An 18,354-nucleotide genomic window follows, 5' to 3' on the forward strand; every position below is an offset into this window, starting at 1 on the left:
TTCAATGTACAAGCACATTAATTCAATCTATAGATCAATTCACAGCGCCGGCCACGTCCTCACGGTCTTTTGGGGGAGGGAAGGATGATTAGTTCGACGTCCGGTTGTTACTAGAGACCGAGAATACCTCTACATCTCCACGGCTGTCTCGGAAAGGATAGTTTTGTTAGTGAGGTAGGTTATTTTTAGATCAGGATTCACTGTGGTAAGTGATGCGATCGGTTAAAGCAGAATTCGTTTTTATTTAAATCTAGTGGGGATAGAATAAGGCAAAGTGAAAAATTGCAAGGAAAGAGACAGGCCTGGGATTGAACTCCCTACCTTCTGCTCAGTAAGCAGAAACGGTAGCCACTGAACTACCGAACTTCGTCGTAATGCTACATCGACATGTTTCGTCTAGGAATGATTCGCTGTCGACTGTGTTGGGGAAGCAGCATATGCATGTACGTAATTGGTGGATTTGTTAGTTAATTCGACGCTTTTGGACAATGCTGGAAAATTACAACTTTTTCAATAGTTTCTTGTTGAAAATCAATTTGTTATCAATGCGTGCCCATATTTCTGATCGATTGGTGATAAAATTATTGAAATTGAACCAGGGGCAGCTGAGTTATTAACGTTCAAAATCTTTCACAATTTTTTTTCATGTTCCATTTTCGGTTTTTACAAAGTGTACCCCCATATAGATATCATAGACGTAGTCCTACGTCAAAAAAAAATCTTATTCCGTATGAAGTAAAAATATTGTTGAAATTTATGCCGAGACATTGTAAATTCAATGGTTTCGTAGTATTGATTGTAAGAGGCCATCACGCGATTAAATGGCTTATATGTTGTGTAATTTGTGCGATGATGGTTTATGGCACATAAATTTCAATTTCGGTGCATAGAAATTTAATTTTGATAAAAGTTCTGTTTAGTCAATGCGTTGCGAAACGATATCGTTTACGAATGAAACCATTGCATATTATCGTCGCTCTTTTGATGTTTGTATGTTTATAAGCATGCAGCGTGCTTCATATGGTGGAAGAAGTAATGATGTCCAACCTAATTTACGAAGGACGTATAATAGAAATATGTTTTAGTACTTATTCTAATGAAAGGAGACCATACAATGCTACAATATTCCAAAATTGACCTCACATAGGCAGTGTTATACATAAATATATAGTGTTTTAGTTCTGTATGGGTCCTGAAAGTTATAGCAAATGCGCTTGATAAAGCCTAGCATGTTATTTTCCCTGTGAATAATTGTGTTGTAATGGTCTATGAAAGTTAGTTTGGAGTCTAAGAGAATTCTTAAGTCCCTAACTCTTTCACATTTTTCTACATTTTGATTTCCTAATGCAATTGAAATGTTGTCCTTTTCTGCTAAATGATGTTGCATTTTTTTTTACATTCATGTCTACAGAAATTTCGGCTTTTCCTTTCTTGAAAAATGGTAATTTATGTGTCGAATTAGGTAAATTAAAAAAAAAAAAGTTCCAATTAAAACATGAAGTCCGTGAAATCCACTTGCTACACAAAATGTTGATCCATAAACATTATCTACAATTATAAATGGGGCTTCAATATATTCATATACTTGTAGAATAGAGAACTAAATTCCTAATAGAACAGTAAAAAATGATATTTGTTCATGAAGCTAGGGCCTTTTGAGTTGCGGACAGGTTCTTTCGGAATTAACTCACTAGGCAGCACTAGTGCTCTTATGAATTTCATGTCAATGCCGGAGTGACATCTCGTGCTAGATACAAAGTTGCTGTTTTCTGCATTACTGTTCAGGAGGCGAAGGCCTTTTTAATTGTGGAATTTGGTATTCGGAATGCTCTCACTAGATGACACTTAGATATCTAGAGATCCTTACTAATTTCAAATTTTATGTTTTCTGCAATTATGTTCAAAAGGCAAAGACCTTTTGAATTGTCGACAGTTAAGTTTGGGTTTATCACTAGGTGGCACTAGTGTTTTTAAAAGATTTAAGATATTTAACAATATCCTCTTAACAATATCTCTCAAATCTGCGAATATTTATCAAATCCAACGGTAGGTATGGTAAATTGAATAACTTTAGAAATCACCTATAGCAGAATCACTCCATTTATTCGTTAAAAAAAAATAGAGGTAAAGCGTGGATTGAGCTTAGTAGGTCGGAATTAAGATAAAACCCCCACTGACATTATCTATGGAACCATAAGTTGAAATTAAGGGTCCCTTCGCATTGCTCAATTTTGGGCAATGAGAAGGCGGATTCACTTGCGAAGGTGGGCGCTATGGAAGGCGACATTTATGATCGACAGATCGCCTATAGTGAATTTTTCTCTATTTATCGTCAGCAGTCGCTCGTTAGCTGGCAACATCAATGGAGTGAAGGGAGCTTGGGACGATGGCTACATTCAATTATCCCTAAGGTGTCGAAGTTTGCATGGTTCAAAGGGTTGGACTTGAGTCGAGACTTCATACGCGTGATGTCTCGTCTCATGTCCAATCACTATTGTCTAAACGCTCACTTGTTCCGTGTGGGGTTGGGAGACAGCAATCTCTGTGAATGTGGACAAGGTTACCAGGACGCTGATCACATCCTTTGGTCTTGTGTGGAGTATCGTGGAGTCAGATCACATTTTTATGATTCCCTTCGGGCTCGAGGTAGACAACCGAATGTTCCAGTTCGGGATATTTTGGCTAGACGCGATCTGGAGTTTATGAAACTCATATATGTTTACTTTAAGGATATTAACCTTAGATTGTAAGTTTGATTAACCTTGTGTTTAGTTTGTGTTTTGTACGTCTGGGGTTTTTTTTTCAATGTTTGTTTTCAAGATGAATAGAAATAATTTCATGCTTTAGGATTAATTAAATAGTTATATCGTAAACCACTTTAAAACCTCCTTCTTCCCTTTTCCCATCCAAAAAAATGTAAATCTCCACTAACCTCGAGACGACCGCGAGTACTCGGTCCAGTTGCTTTAACTTTAAATATAAGACAGTAATAATGTATAACGCAAAGGATAACTCGGCTCTGTAAAGTTTATTCGATTGAGCCTGTACAAATAAAGTAATTACAAAAAAAAAAGTTGAAATTAGGTTCAAATACCGTGATAATTTGACTTATATGTTGATGAAGAAATTGAGATTCATTTTCCAGATTTTGGAACGTTAATTTGACTTATCGCTTGTGACTCACTGTCTGAGTAATATTCGTTTTCAGTGCCTGCCGACCCATCAACTCATGAACCGGGGACCTTCCGGCTTTACTTCCCAACCGGTGGAACGACAAAATATTTGTTTTAATATGCACCTAATGACCCACCGTTTCAGTGTGTCCGCAATGAAAATAAAATTTCGTTTATACTATGAATGTGTTCGTTTGCCCCACGAAACCATTCGTTGTTTTCTGCAACAAAATAAATTCATACCATATACGAAGCTAGATTCGTTAAAACTCGCAAAACTATATAGCTCGTAACATTTTTGTATTTTACGAAACGTTTCCACGCTCACTACGAATGTTCCATGAAATTAATATGAATTATTCGTATCTAAAACCCTATAGAATGAAAATAGTACGAAACATCCGTATTCCGTACACACACACAAAACAACATGGGTACAATGTACGAATAACAGTACATAGGTTTACGAAAATTGCGTTCAAAAATAGAATATTATTTTTGTTAGGCAGCATGTCATCAATGATCGAAACCCGTTTCGGTTGACACACTTAAAACTACTCCAGTAGAAAGTAGGTCAAGGCCTTCCCGATCGGTAGCAGGGTCCAGAATCTCGATCCTCGATGGGGGAATGAAGTATTCGATAGTGCATAGAATGGAGCAAGTCCAGGTTGTTGAACAGGTAGCACTTGATCACCGTTAAGGTTGCCAGTCACCTTCCGATGGAACTCTGCCGCCTTTTATATGATAGGAAGAGAATATTAGATCCCAGATGAATAATATACGTTTATAAATAACTTACCCCAGCTATGACAGCGAACCACTAGTTGTGAAGATAATTGTTAAAAATGTTTATAGAATCGAGGGATTTCTAACATCAACCATCAATTAGACAATCCTACTCACTAGCCACTTATATTTTGATTACTTCTGCATTCGTGCCACAAACGAATCCAATTCTTACAACAACGAGTGCATTCGTAATGTTTACGAATATCGCGCGAACAATAGCTAGTATGTACAAATGATTTCGTATTGTTCACGAATGCCAAATAATTTTCGTTAGCAGTGCTTACGTTCGTACGAAAAACGGTTCTTGTATTGTACGAACTTTGCGCAATATTGGCATTATATCTAACGACGTGCAATATGAATGTTTCGCTTAATTAAGGAAAAAGTGGTTCTATCTACGAAACCCATTTTTACGTAACGATCGTGAGACAATTAACGAACAAATATTTTCAGTGCGTACATTTTAATTTAAATGTTGTTAAAACAATTCTCAGGCTATGTATAAGCCTTCCATGGAAAATCACGTGTTTATTATCAATGTGAAATAATTCCGGGCGTTAACGGCGTCTAATCAGGAGTCCACTCAATTTTTTTTTTACGTGATTCTTTATCTCCACTATTTTTGATCGTGTGATGCCAAATTTCATGCAACTTGTTTAAAAAAAAACCACAAAAAAAATCATAGAAATACATGGTGGAATTAAAAATGTTACCCAACCTACAAGAGGGTGAAATCACGAAAATAAAAATCACGTAAAATCAGAATGGAGTGGAAAATTTTGGGATTTTTCCAACATTACTTGCTAACGTGTAAACTTTAACATGAATGATAGTTTTCATCTGAAAATAATCCGACATTTTTTTCTAAATATATCGGAGTCGGAATTAGACAGCAGACACAGCTTTAAGAAGTCGGAGTCAAAATCCATGTCGAAATATTTTTCACCGACTCCACAGCCTTGATTACAAATGTTATCTTTATCTTTCTTTATTAAAGAGACTTTCAGCCATCGGCTGGATTACAAATGGATCTATACTAGACTGATGCAAAATTTGAAATTTTCGCTCCACAGTGCTCAAACGGTTCCACATTGGGCCCTGATTAGCCTCCCAAAATTTGAACTCATTTAGTGAGAAACTGTCTTGACACAAACCATTTGAAGTTTATATGGAAATTACTATGGAGAAACCATAATTTCGGTTCATATCTATCTAACAATTCACCACATCACTATGCTTTTAAATATGATAGCAGTGATTGTAGCAAATTTTTTCAGCTACAATTATGTTGAAAACCACTTTTCAATCAAATGTAAGGAACAAAAGTTATTAATGATTCAAGTCACTGATGTATTATGATTATGCTCAATGAACAGTTGAGCAGCCAACATTGGTGTTTATGGCGCGTAGAATAGAGGACAAAAATCATGGCTTCTAAGTCACACTGCAGAACACAGTGTTGCCCACAATAAATACAGTTGCTTAATCTTGCCATAAGATTGTCAATCTCTTCAACAATTAATAACTATTTAATTTGACGTTTGACTGAAAAACGATTTTCTGCAAAGTTGTTAAAAATTCCCATAAGAATCGAAACAGAGTTTGTTAACAGTACAATATGTAAAAAGGCTAGAAGACAATGAACAAGAAGTTTTGTTTTCCCATACTAATTTCCATATAAACTTCAAATTGTTTCGGAAACTAATGAGGACCCAATTTGAAACCGTTTGAACACTGTGGAGCGAAAATTTCTAATTTTGCATCAGTCTATTCTATACATTTCAAAGTAACAAACATACTAACGACCTTTCAATTTCGCCCATGCCATTTCTTCCGTCAATTCTCACACTTGCTAATGTTATTTTCAGTACTCACTGTTTCGGTTCAAGCCCTGTGTACCTATCAGTTTGTCAAATATCACCAACAGATCAACGGTTCAATAATCCTGGAGGGGGTTGAAAACCTTCCATTTATACTGATTAATGACCCTCGATTAGCAACGATTTGACGCGTTCATCAAATGTATAAATATCAAACGAGTATGTGCTTTTCGCTGAACCACCCCTAATATATAATATATTGACATGTGAAAAAAAAAATCATTTGTTTCTGATTTAGACATTTGATAAAGTTATTAAATAGTTCGTTCACACGGTGAATTGAAAGTAAAACTGATGAAAGATATCTGCTTTCAAGGATACATTTCTTTAAAATTATCCTGGTTCGATCGATCACTCAAAACCGATGAACCTCTCCGTGATTGATTCAAAATGTGCCATCTGTTTTTGCCGCTCATTTCTCCGACGACGGTGGCCTAACATCTTGCCTCCGTCTAACAGCGTTCTAATCGCTAACCAAACAATCAGTTCAACCAAAACAATCAACCCCGAAAAGCACCTTTCCTCGAGCCGGAAGAATCTTTTGTGCCCTCCTGATCTCCGCAGGCTGCGTTTTTTGAATGCAAAATTCTAGAAGCGAAGCAGCAACAACAACAAAAAAAAGTCCCTCGCAGAAACGAGAGGAAAATCCAATTACAATACTCTATTATGAATGCCAATCAATCCATCCAACCATCCGACCAACCTGGGCTGGGCTGAAGCGCACTGCACTCGGCATCATTCCAAGGAGAGATATTGAAAACTCACCGAAAAACGAGCCCAAAAATAGATCGATAATGTTATTATTCGCAATGTGCACGCGAATAGCTACCCTCGGTGTGGCCCGCCCTCTTCCTGCTGGCTGAGGTGCCCTCATCTGGATAACCGGCTCGGAGCACTTTTCAGCACCGCAGCCAAATCGCACTGGGATATGCGCCGCTGTTGCACTTTTTTCCGATCATCATCAGCAAGGGAAATACAGGCGCACCATCTATCTGTCTGCTGCCACCGGTTTTGTTGCTGTTGTCATTCCGACAGACAGACGGACAGACCTATAGGGAGGGAGATAAAGAGCATGGAGTAAGCGAGGATTGGCCCCGTTATGCTCACATTCCCTTTTTTTTAGGCGATCGATGGATGATGGGCTCCTGCTGCAATTTCAGGTTCATCAGGTAGGTACACAGAAGGCTGGCAATGGTATCCTATTACGACGGATGCACATTCAGCAGGAACGCGCTGCTACGATATCCTCATCAGCAAGGGTGCGGTGGGGGAGGAAAGAGGACTTACTACCGGGTGTATTTTGGCATACCAGGGCACCGTGAACTCGATTGGTTACTGTCGTGTGCATTCTGGCATGTTCCTGTCAATAGCAGATCATCGCGTGGTGCGGAAACCGTGCCACCATGCATGCCACCACCATGTGATGCAAAGAAGCAAGCTGAACAGCGAATGTGTTGGAAGGAAGGAAATGGTGCAAGATGGTTGGGGTGGGAATGCAGTATATCACCTTTGTTGATTGGCACATTATTTTATAAACGATTTTTTTTTTCATTCTAACTTCGGTCTACGAATCACCAGATGGTTCTATAAGATTTTTGGAATATGATTTTATCAGCTGGGTGGCAACCCTATCTTGTTTGCCTTGCCTTGACAAGAGCTAACATCGCTGCGGGCCCGCGAATTGTGGGCCCCTCTGACAGCTCATAATTTGTAAACAAATGGAAGATTCGAGCCACAATTTCAAAAAGGCGTGACTGATATTTTGGATATTCTTAATATTTTTGCTTACATTTTGTGAAACATAAACTTTGAACTCATAAAATATTATTTTCTGATTTTCTACAACGAAGTCAACCATTTATATGGCATAAAAGGGAAAATAATGTCATTTGATAAAAATAAAACAATCTAGTCACGCCATTTTTGCAGTTCACAATTGAATTGTGACGTTTCAGATGTTGGTTTCAATAACATGGCGGCATATCAGCCAGCTGGATTTTATTTAATCGTAACATTCTTAAGAATCGATACCACCTGAATGTTTTCTAAAACCGAAAAAACATGATCGCTTGTGATTTGCGTGGGGCAACTTTATTTTAAGTATGGAATTTCTTCGGGAAAGTTAGTCTGCTGATCACCTTGCCGGAGCCGGGACATCGGGTCCCAGACTCACCGACATGGTACCCCTACAGGACGTCAGACGGTGGATCATGCGGACCATTCGAGCGGCATGGGAGGCCGAGTGGTTTCGCAACAGAACTGCCTTCATCCGCAAAGTCAAAGGGTCAACTGAAACATGAAGCGAACTGGACAACCTGAGGGATCAACGCGTGGTTTCGCGGCTTCGGACTGGGCACACCAAACTCTACTATAACTAGGGTGGCCTGCCGTTCCGCATTAGCTGCATCATCTGCGGGGAACCCTACACCGTCGAACACATCCTGTGCAACTGCCTGGAGTTCCAAAATCTTCGGGAGTCGCTCTGCCTAACTTCCAGCATCAGGGACCTGCTCGGGAATGACACTCCGGCCTCCTTTCTCCGGAGATGAACCTAAAATCTCCTTAATAAACATTTAAAAAAAAAGTCGGGAAATTTGATTGAAATTGAAGGATTTAACTTATGAAGTTATTCGTGATTTGATCAATCCCCCTAGAAGCGAGATGAAAACTCTGATTTTTTTCAAATGTCAATATAATGCGTTGGTGTTTTGAGCAAAGTTTTAGAGAATATCATTACAATATATTTTGCTCAAGGCACTTACTGTCAAGCGCTCGTTAAAGTAAGTAAAATTTAAATTTGCAAATTAGCCACTTTTAATAGACGGCGAAAAACAAGTTTTGAAGTTTTGATCGTGGCGAATGGATTTTAATAAATATTGAGTAGTTAAAAAAAATGACTACAAATGCTGTAAATTTTAGTGTATTTAGTTCATTATCATCAAGAAAAAAAACGAGGTTCGAAAATCTCAAGCAATCGAATCGGTCTACAAAAAAATATATTTCATTTTACGCATCTATATCTATCTACTCGCATCCATTTTTTTTTTTTTTTTTTTCATTTTGGATGAAACTGCCTCAAAATTTTTAACAATGTTCTCTAATCCCAATCGTACCTCACGACAGCTAAACAGCTTCCCTGCATTCTAGATAGAGTCGTCCCCCTCGGAAAATATTCAGATTGTGTTTGTAAATTGTAGCCAAAGCGTAGCTTATTTGGCTTTATCAATCAAGCCACAAATTACGATGATTCATCTTTTAATACTTCATCAAACTGGTGCTAAAAATTCAGAAATCTTGATGCACAAACTGAAAAATTACAGCTCTTTAAAACTTCAAAGAGTGTCTAAAAAAAATAGCAATTTTAGAATATAATTTATTTACTAGCACAAAATCAAGTCCAGTTAAACAACTATATCCAAGGCAGGAACCTTAAGTCAGATTAAAGTGAATCGCTGTGGAAACCTTAAGGGGTTACGCGTACCTGCAAACTTTCAAAAAATCGATTTTTTTTATTGTCATAATCGAAAGTATATAAAGTCAAGAATATTTCCTCAAAAGATCAAGTTGATCCGATGAAAATTGTGAAAGTTATGCGACGTACAAAAATATTCACTTATAGTGGACTAAACCCAACTTGAAACTTTAAACGCGATTATCTCGGAATCATATTTTCAAAACCGGTGCCAAAAATTTCTTGAAATGTATACATTCGATTCGTCCGATTCGTTTTGATTTCTTTTTTTTTTTCCTTTGGTTTGTTTTTTTCCGTCGATCTTGTTTTCCGTGCTGAGCACCAATGCTATCGACGTGCCAGGAAGGCAGCTCTCACACCTGGACCCTACCTATCGACCCATCAACTCATGAACCGAAAATTTTATGAGCGTTGATGTAACAATGTTCGAGATTTATGCTTAGTCTACAATGTGCAGTAGACTGATGCAAAATTATAAATTTTCGCTCCACAGTGCTCAAACGGTTCCAAATTGGGCCCTTATTAGCCTCCCAAAATTTGTACTCATTTAGTGAGAAACTGACTTGGCACAAACCATTTGAAGTTTATATGGGAATTACTATGGCGAAACCATAATATCGGTTCATATCAATCTCAAAATTCATCAGTTCACTCTACTTTGAAAAATAATAGCTGAGCTTGTTGAAAATTTTCTCAGCTACCACTTTGCTAAAGACCACTTTTCGATCAAATGTAAGGAACAAAAATTATTGATGATTCAAGTCACTGATGTCTTATGATTATGCTCAATCAACTGTTCAGCAGGCAACATTGGTGTTTATGGCGCGTAGAATAGAGGACAAAAATTCATGGCTACTATGTCACACTGCAGAATACAGTGTTGCTCAAAATACAGTTGCTTACAGTTGCCATAAGATTACCAATCTCTTAAACAATTAATAACTATTTATATGACGTTTGGCTGAAAAACGATTTTCTGCAAAGTTGTAGCTAATAAAAATTCCCATAAGAATAGCAATAGAATTTGTAAACAGTTAACAATATGTAAAAAGGCTAGAAGAAAATGAACAAAAAGTTTTGTTTTCCCATAGTAATTTCCATATAACCTTCAAATGGTTTGTGCCAACTCAGTTTCTTATCAAATAAGTTTAATTTTTCGGAGGCTAATCAGAACCCGATTTGAAACCGTTTGAACACAGTGGAGCGAAAATTTCTAATTTTGCATCAGTCTAATGTGCAGTCTTCATCATTGTCATTCCCATTCATAGGTAAAAAAGTCAAGATCACAGATTACTTCATTGTGATGGCTACCAAGCCTTTGGGATTTTCCTTATTAAAGAGTGGTATAGATTTTTATCCTTTAGTTTACTTAAATCTTTGGTTTTTATTAGTTAGGTAGATTCCGATTCAACACATTGTTGTTTCATTTTTATACCTGTGATCTTGACTTTTTTACTTATGGGATGAATACTTAAGGGGGTTAGATTTTGATAAGTACTTTAGTGGGAATGACACTGATGAAGACTGCACATTATAGTAGAAATACGTATCTGTCATGGAAACCAAAATTTATTAAGTGGAATAAAATGGATATAACTCTATTTGAATTCTGACAACACCTAACGAGTGAATTCTGATCTAAGCTTGTCACTATTTGCGTAGTGATAGCTAACGAGTAAATGTTGAATCTAGAGCTTCCATTTCCCGGTGGTTTCCACTATCCCGGTATTCGGGAAATATTTATTTGATATCCCGGGAAATCCCGGGATCCCGGAAAGTCAATAAAGATAGTAAATTGTGTTAATATTCGTATGATCGTAATTTCTTTAAACGATGTTCTGAAATCTATGTTTCATCTCCTTTGAAGAATGATTTAAAAAAAAAGGAGATTTCTTCAATACTAGGGACACCAGATTTAACAACATGTCTTCATTTTGAAGACATTTAAAATTCTGTGAAGGTATTTTTTTCATGCAGATATTTTGAAGACATTTCATGATATGTGAAGTTGTTTCAAGACATGCGGAAGCTGAAGCAGACTTCCGACGGATTTTAAAGTTTTCGATTTCATATTTTAAGCTTCTTCCTGAATATGTTGAATATGAATAATGTAGCCAAAATCGGATATTTCAGAATAAAACTTGATCCAATAGAATATTCATAGGACTTCACGGAAATATTCGATTAGCTGGAGATATATAGAATACTTCCTGATCAACGTTTAGTTTTGGGAGAATATCTTCACAATAGTACTTGATCAACCTGAAGCCCTGAAAAATATCCAGAGGACTTAATTGAAATCTTCGATCAGCTGGAGATCTTTTAAGTACTTCCTAACCGATCTGCCATCTTGGGAGAGCCGATTGAATGTTTGACCAGTTTAAGATCTTCAGATTTCCTGATCAACCTGAATTTACTAATATCTAACCAACCAGTAATCTTGAGAGACTATCTAGAGACGTTATTTGAGTTTTACGAACAGTTGAATATCTTAAGAATAATAATTGATTGACCTGAAGTCTTGAAAAATATCCACAGGTCTTTAAATCTCCGACCAGCTGTATATCCTTTAAATACTCTCTAATCACATTCCGTCTGGGAAGGATGTCTACAAGAAGTCTTTTGAATTTTTGAACACTTGCATATCTTCTGAACATTACTTGATTAAGTTGGAAAGTCTTGAATAATATCCAGAGATATCATCACAAATCCATGAATATCAGTTCTACGAAGATTCGTGTACTTTCAAGAAGGTTGAACTTAAACTCAGTTCCATGAACTCAAAGCAGTGTTGTGAAAATATCAAAAGATCTTATCTCACCAATGTGCATAATCTCATTTGAGTATCGTAAACCAAAAACTCAACACGCAAACAACAGCCCATGATATTACAAGCTGTGATTCGGTTGCTATGATATCATGCTAACAAAACTCCCCGGCTACAATTCTCACCAAACTGTGTTGAGTTTGAGCTTCAAGATTTTTGCTGTACATTCGAACACGAAACGAAACTTCCATCACTGCTGGCAGCAGTAACTTCGTGTCTGCCATCTGTGAAGCGTAAAGAAAGATAGCAAACTATGCTTTCTCTTTCTAAGGAAACGATGTGCAAAAGAATCATTTTTGTGGTAAGTCAACTCGTGGCTGCAATTTTACATGTTCTGAATAGTCTCGCAATAGCAAAGGAGCTTGTGAAAACAATATCATGCTTGATATTTTATTCCAACATCATGCGTGATATTGGGAGCCGTTGAGAGCGAAACAAAATCATTTGAGTGAGGATTATGCCATCACTGACTCAAAGCCTATATAAAGTTCCCTGAATATGTAGAATATTCTACGAAATCCTGGGATTTTTCGTCAACTTCTTCGAAGTTCCCAGTACTTCAAAGATTTTTCCATAGCTTACATCTTTGAATTTTTCGATAGGTACAACTGAATTTCTGCCCAGCTTGTTGTACTTGTACGAATTTGAAATAATTCATGCGATGTTCCGTAATCATCGTCCACGAAGTTGTTTAACAGCTTGAGCTTGAGCTTGAGCTTGAGCTTGAGCTTGATTGACCGCCCACGGTTGCTACTCTGTTACTGCCAGATCAGCTGTTTTTACACAGAGAACCAATAGACGATGCTTGGGACTAGCAATCATCCTCAATGTGTAAAAACTGGTGATCTTAAATTAGGCAATATCAGCGCCGGCCGCGCCCGTACACAGGTCAAGAAAGGAATGGGAAGGATTGTGTTGACATGACACTCGCTTTGATGGAAGCCGAGAACACCTCTGCACTTCCACGAGGAATCACTGGGATGTTGGATAAGAGGGTTGGGTTTGCAGCAGGGTTCGTTTTGGTAAACGATAAGCTAAATTGATGTCCTAACGATCATATAACGCGAAGGAGCTTGGGACTAAACCCACGGTCTTCTGCTCAGTAAGCAAAAACGTTTGCCACTAGGCAGACGAGCACCTTTTTAATCATCGAGTTGCTGTTATTACCATGTAGACATATTAACAAATAAACGATTGACGAATCTTGAATGTGGATGGGCCTGAGATAAACTCATGATGTTCTGCTCAGTAAGCAAAAACGGTTGCTCTAAGGCCACCGAGCCCCTCATATCACATAATACCGTTGCTCAAATTTGTGTATCCATTCAAATCCGGAACCAAAGACAACAACGAGTTTCGCAAAATACACGATGCACAAGCGATTTTACCATAAATCTCTTTGATATGTAAGGACCTGGGACCGCATTTTTCTGCTCAGTAAGCAGGCCACTGTAACCGACGATCTTTCAAATCCGAAAACTAAAAACTACGAAAAAGTACTTAGGCCTTCATTAAGTTCCACTTTCACGCGACGTTCAATGACAGGGTCCTATCCAGGATTACATCTGAAAAATCCAAATCTGGCCAACGCCCACCTAAACCTGTTCTAATCCACCTGAAATGACTAACGAATGGAAGACTTTGACTACCCAGCCATGCAATAGTCTCATTCCGTGCCTTATGGCAACTTGATGATTCTATTGCGCTCATCTTTTGGCACCACCCAGGGGAGACTTGGTCCTGTACCCAATGCTTAACTTATCTCCATTCCACTCAGCTACTCGCAATTTCTTGTGATATAGTGGGCGGAATATTATTATATGAGACAATTCAATGCAGACGTCTTTCCAAATTTGGCAGATCGACAGGTAATCGGTGAGTTACCACGATAGTTGCTATTCAACAACTCGACAACGTCCCATCGTCAACGCCTGCTATGAGAATTTCCCATTGCAGACGCCAACGAAATGACGTCATCGAGCTATCGATCAACTACCCTGGTTATCGCCTGGTACCTTATAGCACGATGCTAGGAGGCGAACCGGAAGAATCGATGAGCTACCTCTCCCCCCTCATCGTCCACGAAGTTGTTTAACATTCTACGAAGTATCCTGAAGATGGGTACACGACGTTAGGCATACGGACGTTAGGCATATGGACGTTAGGCATAATGTACGATAGGCATAATGGACGTTGGGCATAAAGGACGTTAGGCATAATGGACGTTAGGCATAATCTACCCAATGTATTCCAGAAGGATGATAATGGGGACCGTCTATTGATTGCTGACTTCGGTGACAATAATGAAAGAGCCCTAATTTTTGGAACTCATGAAAACTTGCGACGTCTTGGACAGGCAAAGTATTGGGTTACAGATGGTACGTTTGCCACAGTTCCTTGTTTGTTTCGGAAGTATCATTCATCAAGTATCAAGTTCATGGAAGTATCGCTCCTTTACATCAGCAGACGGTTTGGCTAGTATTCATTCTGATGACAACAAAAACAGAATCGTTGTATCGAAAAGTATGGCAGGAAATCCTGGCAGCAGCAGGTATGTCTTTTTGTTATTGAATGAAAAACCACAGAATTCACCATTCTTCATTTCATGAGCTGTTCTTTGGCATCATATTTTATTCAAGTTAACTGTTGTTTTGTTATTAAATGAAAAATCACAGAATTGACCATTCTTTATTTCATGAGCTGTTCTTTGAGAAAAACCTTTTCTTCTTTGACAATTGCAATATGTGTGTAAGAATATATTACAACAAATGTATGATATTTTTATTTCTAGATGCGATTGATTTCAATATATAGTTCAAAACTATGCTGAGTTTTCATTGCCAGATTACTTAACCGCTATCGCTACTAATCTTGGATCTGAGTAAATATGTAGCTACGTCACTTATGATTTGATAAATAATGGATTCCAAACTGTGCTTATTAAATAAACTATGTTTGTTTAACTTTTATCATTTTTTTTCAACGCTTAGTTTAAGTTAAGCATTGTTTACCATGCTCGAAACAGGTTTCTAGAGTTACACAGCAGCAAGGTATTTTATGCCTAACGTCCATTCTGCCTAACGTATATTATGCCTAACGTCCATTATGCCTAATCACTGTATGCCTAACGTCCATTATGCCTAACGTCCGTATGCCTAACGTATTTATGCCTAATGGGGTACACTCCCTGAAGATTTATGATGATCCCTGAAGTTTTACGAGGTTCCACGAATTTCTATGAAGTTATCTGAAATCAAATGAATGTCTCTTAACATCTAAGAAGTTCCCTAATGGGACGTGGTATTATGTTTGTCAGCCAAATTTCACAATAGTCCGTGCAGATCATGATGATTATGGTGGATGAATTCTCTCATGAATGTATTTATAAAAAGTTGGAAGGGTTGTATACTAGATACGACCGCAGGGTTGGCGTTGGATAACGTCTGTTATGTGTTGTATTTAATTGTGTATATTATATTTTAGGAATATTGCTTAATAACTCTTTTGCGAAAGTTTGGTGGCCCTGAAAAGGGCCGTTTTGTTGGGCTGATATTGTTGGGTTTGCTCTACTCTGTCGCCCTGGAGGAGCTTTGGAATGATGTTGGTAGTTCGAAGACAGACAGCATCTCCCCTTCCAGCGTTCCCACAGTCCAGTATAGTCCCCAAATTTAAGTGTAACTGTGATATTCTGGATAGAAATTGTCTTCAAAACTAACTCTTTGTCGAATTATTGGTGGCCCTGAAAAGGGCCGTTTTGGTAGTGGTTTTGGAATGATAGACTGAATAAATGATTATGTTTGAAAAATTTCAGTTTTTGCTCCGATCAACAACCATACGGGGCAATATGAGCACCCTAGTAAAAGTTAAGGTTTTGACAGGTTTTCACTAGAAAATAACATGCAGGAATCAAGTGAAATAGAAACATAAGTTCTTTTAGCAACAGTTACGTGTATTGCTCGCTGTAGAACCAGCGGATTAGTAAAATGTAATATAGTGAATGCGATGCTTGTTTTCTTGACTGCATATCTTATAATATTCTAGAGATTTTGAGCTAATGTTACATTTCCATTATTATCTTAGACATGTAATTGAATTTTGATACGGTTTTCATGGAGATGCATATTAGAAGCATTTTCAACAAGTTTGTTAAAAAAAAATAGATTGAGTTAATAGGTATTATGCCCAAACGAACGGTGGCCCATCTCGCCCCGTATGGCCTTCTTGCCCCCATCGCCTCTATTGGACTGAATTCGGAAACGCTCATGTCCAACCGGTTTTCGTTTTGGGCTGGAAATTCTCTAAAGCAACATATTTAAAAAAATCTGGGAAAATACGGAACATAATTAAAAATTCTTGAAATAAACGTTATAACATATAAGTGAATTATATCTGGGTAAGTATCTGGCAAGACGATTGAAAATCTGGAAAATCAAATAAATCAGGAATACTGGCAACGCTGTCTCGTTTCATGCCCGTAGAGACAACCGACACTCATCCCATTTTCAGTATTTTGCTACCCACAGTATTTATTGTACCGTCCCTGTATTCATAATATGCTACTCAACGCAGGTATAAAACCACCCTCGACGGTCGAAATGTCATCATCAGTAAAAATCACATCATTCGCTGCCAGACTGTTGAGCAGTTCAGTCGATTTGAATTCTCTCTAGTTTCGTTCGTTCGTTCGCAAGTCGAATTAGCTCCGCGTTGTATAGTGACGCTCTCGCTGACCCAGCCATGGGTAAGAAATCGCGCGGTAACGCGAGTGCCGGCTTACCGGGAAAACAGACTCTCCCAGGAGACGGCGCGACCACCGAGCCAGCTCAGAAGAAGCAGAAGAAAACCCCATTGCCCGTCCCGACAGGCGTTGCGGACCCGCAGCCGGGGCCTCCCGGAACTAAACGACCCAGACCTGAAGACATCAGCGCCACCGCATCGGCAGCAAAAAAGCTGCTGAGCAACAATCCGTTCTCCGCCCTGCAGAACGGAGCCCAGCCGCAGTCGGACCCTGAGACGGTGCCTAAAAAAGTTAAGTTGCCACCCTTCTATGTGAAGGGCTTCCCTCCCGGGCTATGGGAGCAGCTGGATTTCTACATTAAGCAGGGCCTTCGCTGCACCATTCAACGGTGCACGGAAGGCTACAAACTGATGGTCTCGGCCGAAAATCACTACAACGCAGTCCAGGCCCTCTTGGACAGGATGAAGCTGGAGTACTTCTCCCACGACGTCGAGGCCACCAAGCCGCTGAAAGTGGTGCTGCGCGGGCTCCACGACATGGACACCACCACCTTAATGGACGAGATTAAGGCGAACGGCCTCAAGCCGGTCGAAATCCACAAGATGACCCGCAGCAAGGCCATCAAGTATCGTGACCAGCTCTACTTGGTCCATCTGCAGAAGAACTCCACAACCGTGAAGGATCTCCATACGACACGCACACTGTTCCACATCGTAGTGAAGTGGGAGCGGTATAAGCCAACCCACCGTGGCGTCACTCAGTGCTCGAACTGCCTATTGTTCGGGCACGGCACCAGGAACTGCCGCATGGCCAGCCGCTGCATCAAATGCGGCAAAAACCACAAGATCGACGACTGCGACAGCATCGAGGAAGCCGCTCCCACATGCGCCAACTGCGGTGCTGCCCACAAGGCCACGAGTAAGGCCTGTCCGAAGCGGGCCGAATACGCCGAGATCCGGAAGAAGGCCTCGTCCAACAACCAGCCCGGTCGCAAGAAGGTCCCGGAAAACAACGCGCAGAACTTTCCTCCGTTATCACCGGTCCATCCACGGCCAATTCCAGTGTTGGCGCCGCTCCCGCTCAACCAACAGTTGGCTGCTGCCCAGTCGGCTGCCGCTGCAGTACCCAGTCAAGCCTCCGGCCCATCGACGGATCCCCCTGCTCCGGGATTGGCCGGTACAACCGGTGAAGCTACAGACGATTCTCCGCTGTCAACGGATGAGATCGTCACACTGTTGGCCCAGGCCATCATCATCAAGCGCACCTGCGCAACAAGAACACAACAGCTCCAAGCTATCATCTCCTTCGTCGCTAATTATGGACCGTGAACCCATAAAGATCGCCAACTGGAACGCTCGCTCCGTAGGGGCGAAAAACATTGAGCTTGCAGACTTCCTCCGCAAGCACGACATCGACGTGGGCCTTCTCACCGAGACCCACCTCAAGACCGGTGACAGCTTCTGGCTGCCCGACCA

The sequence above is a fragment of the Ochlerotatus camptorhynchus genome, unplaced genomic scaffold (genome assembly GCF_037179485.1).
Source record: "Ochlerotatus camptorhynchus isolate MF236.1 unplaced genomic scaffold, CSIRO-AGI_Acam_v1.1 ptg000361l, whole genome shotgun sequence".
Taxonomy (NCBI): domain Eukaryota; kingdom Metazoa; phylum Arthropoda; class Insecta; order Diptera; family Culicidae; genus Ochlerotatus; species Ochlerotatus camptorhynchus.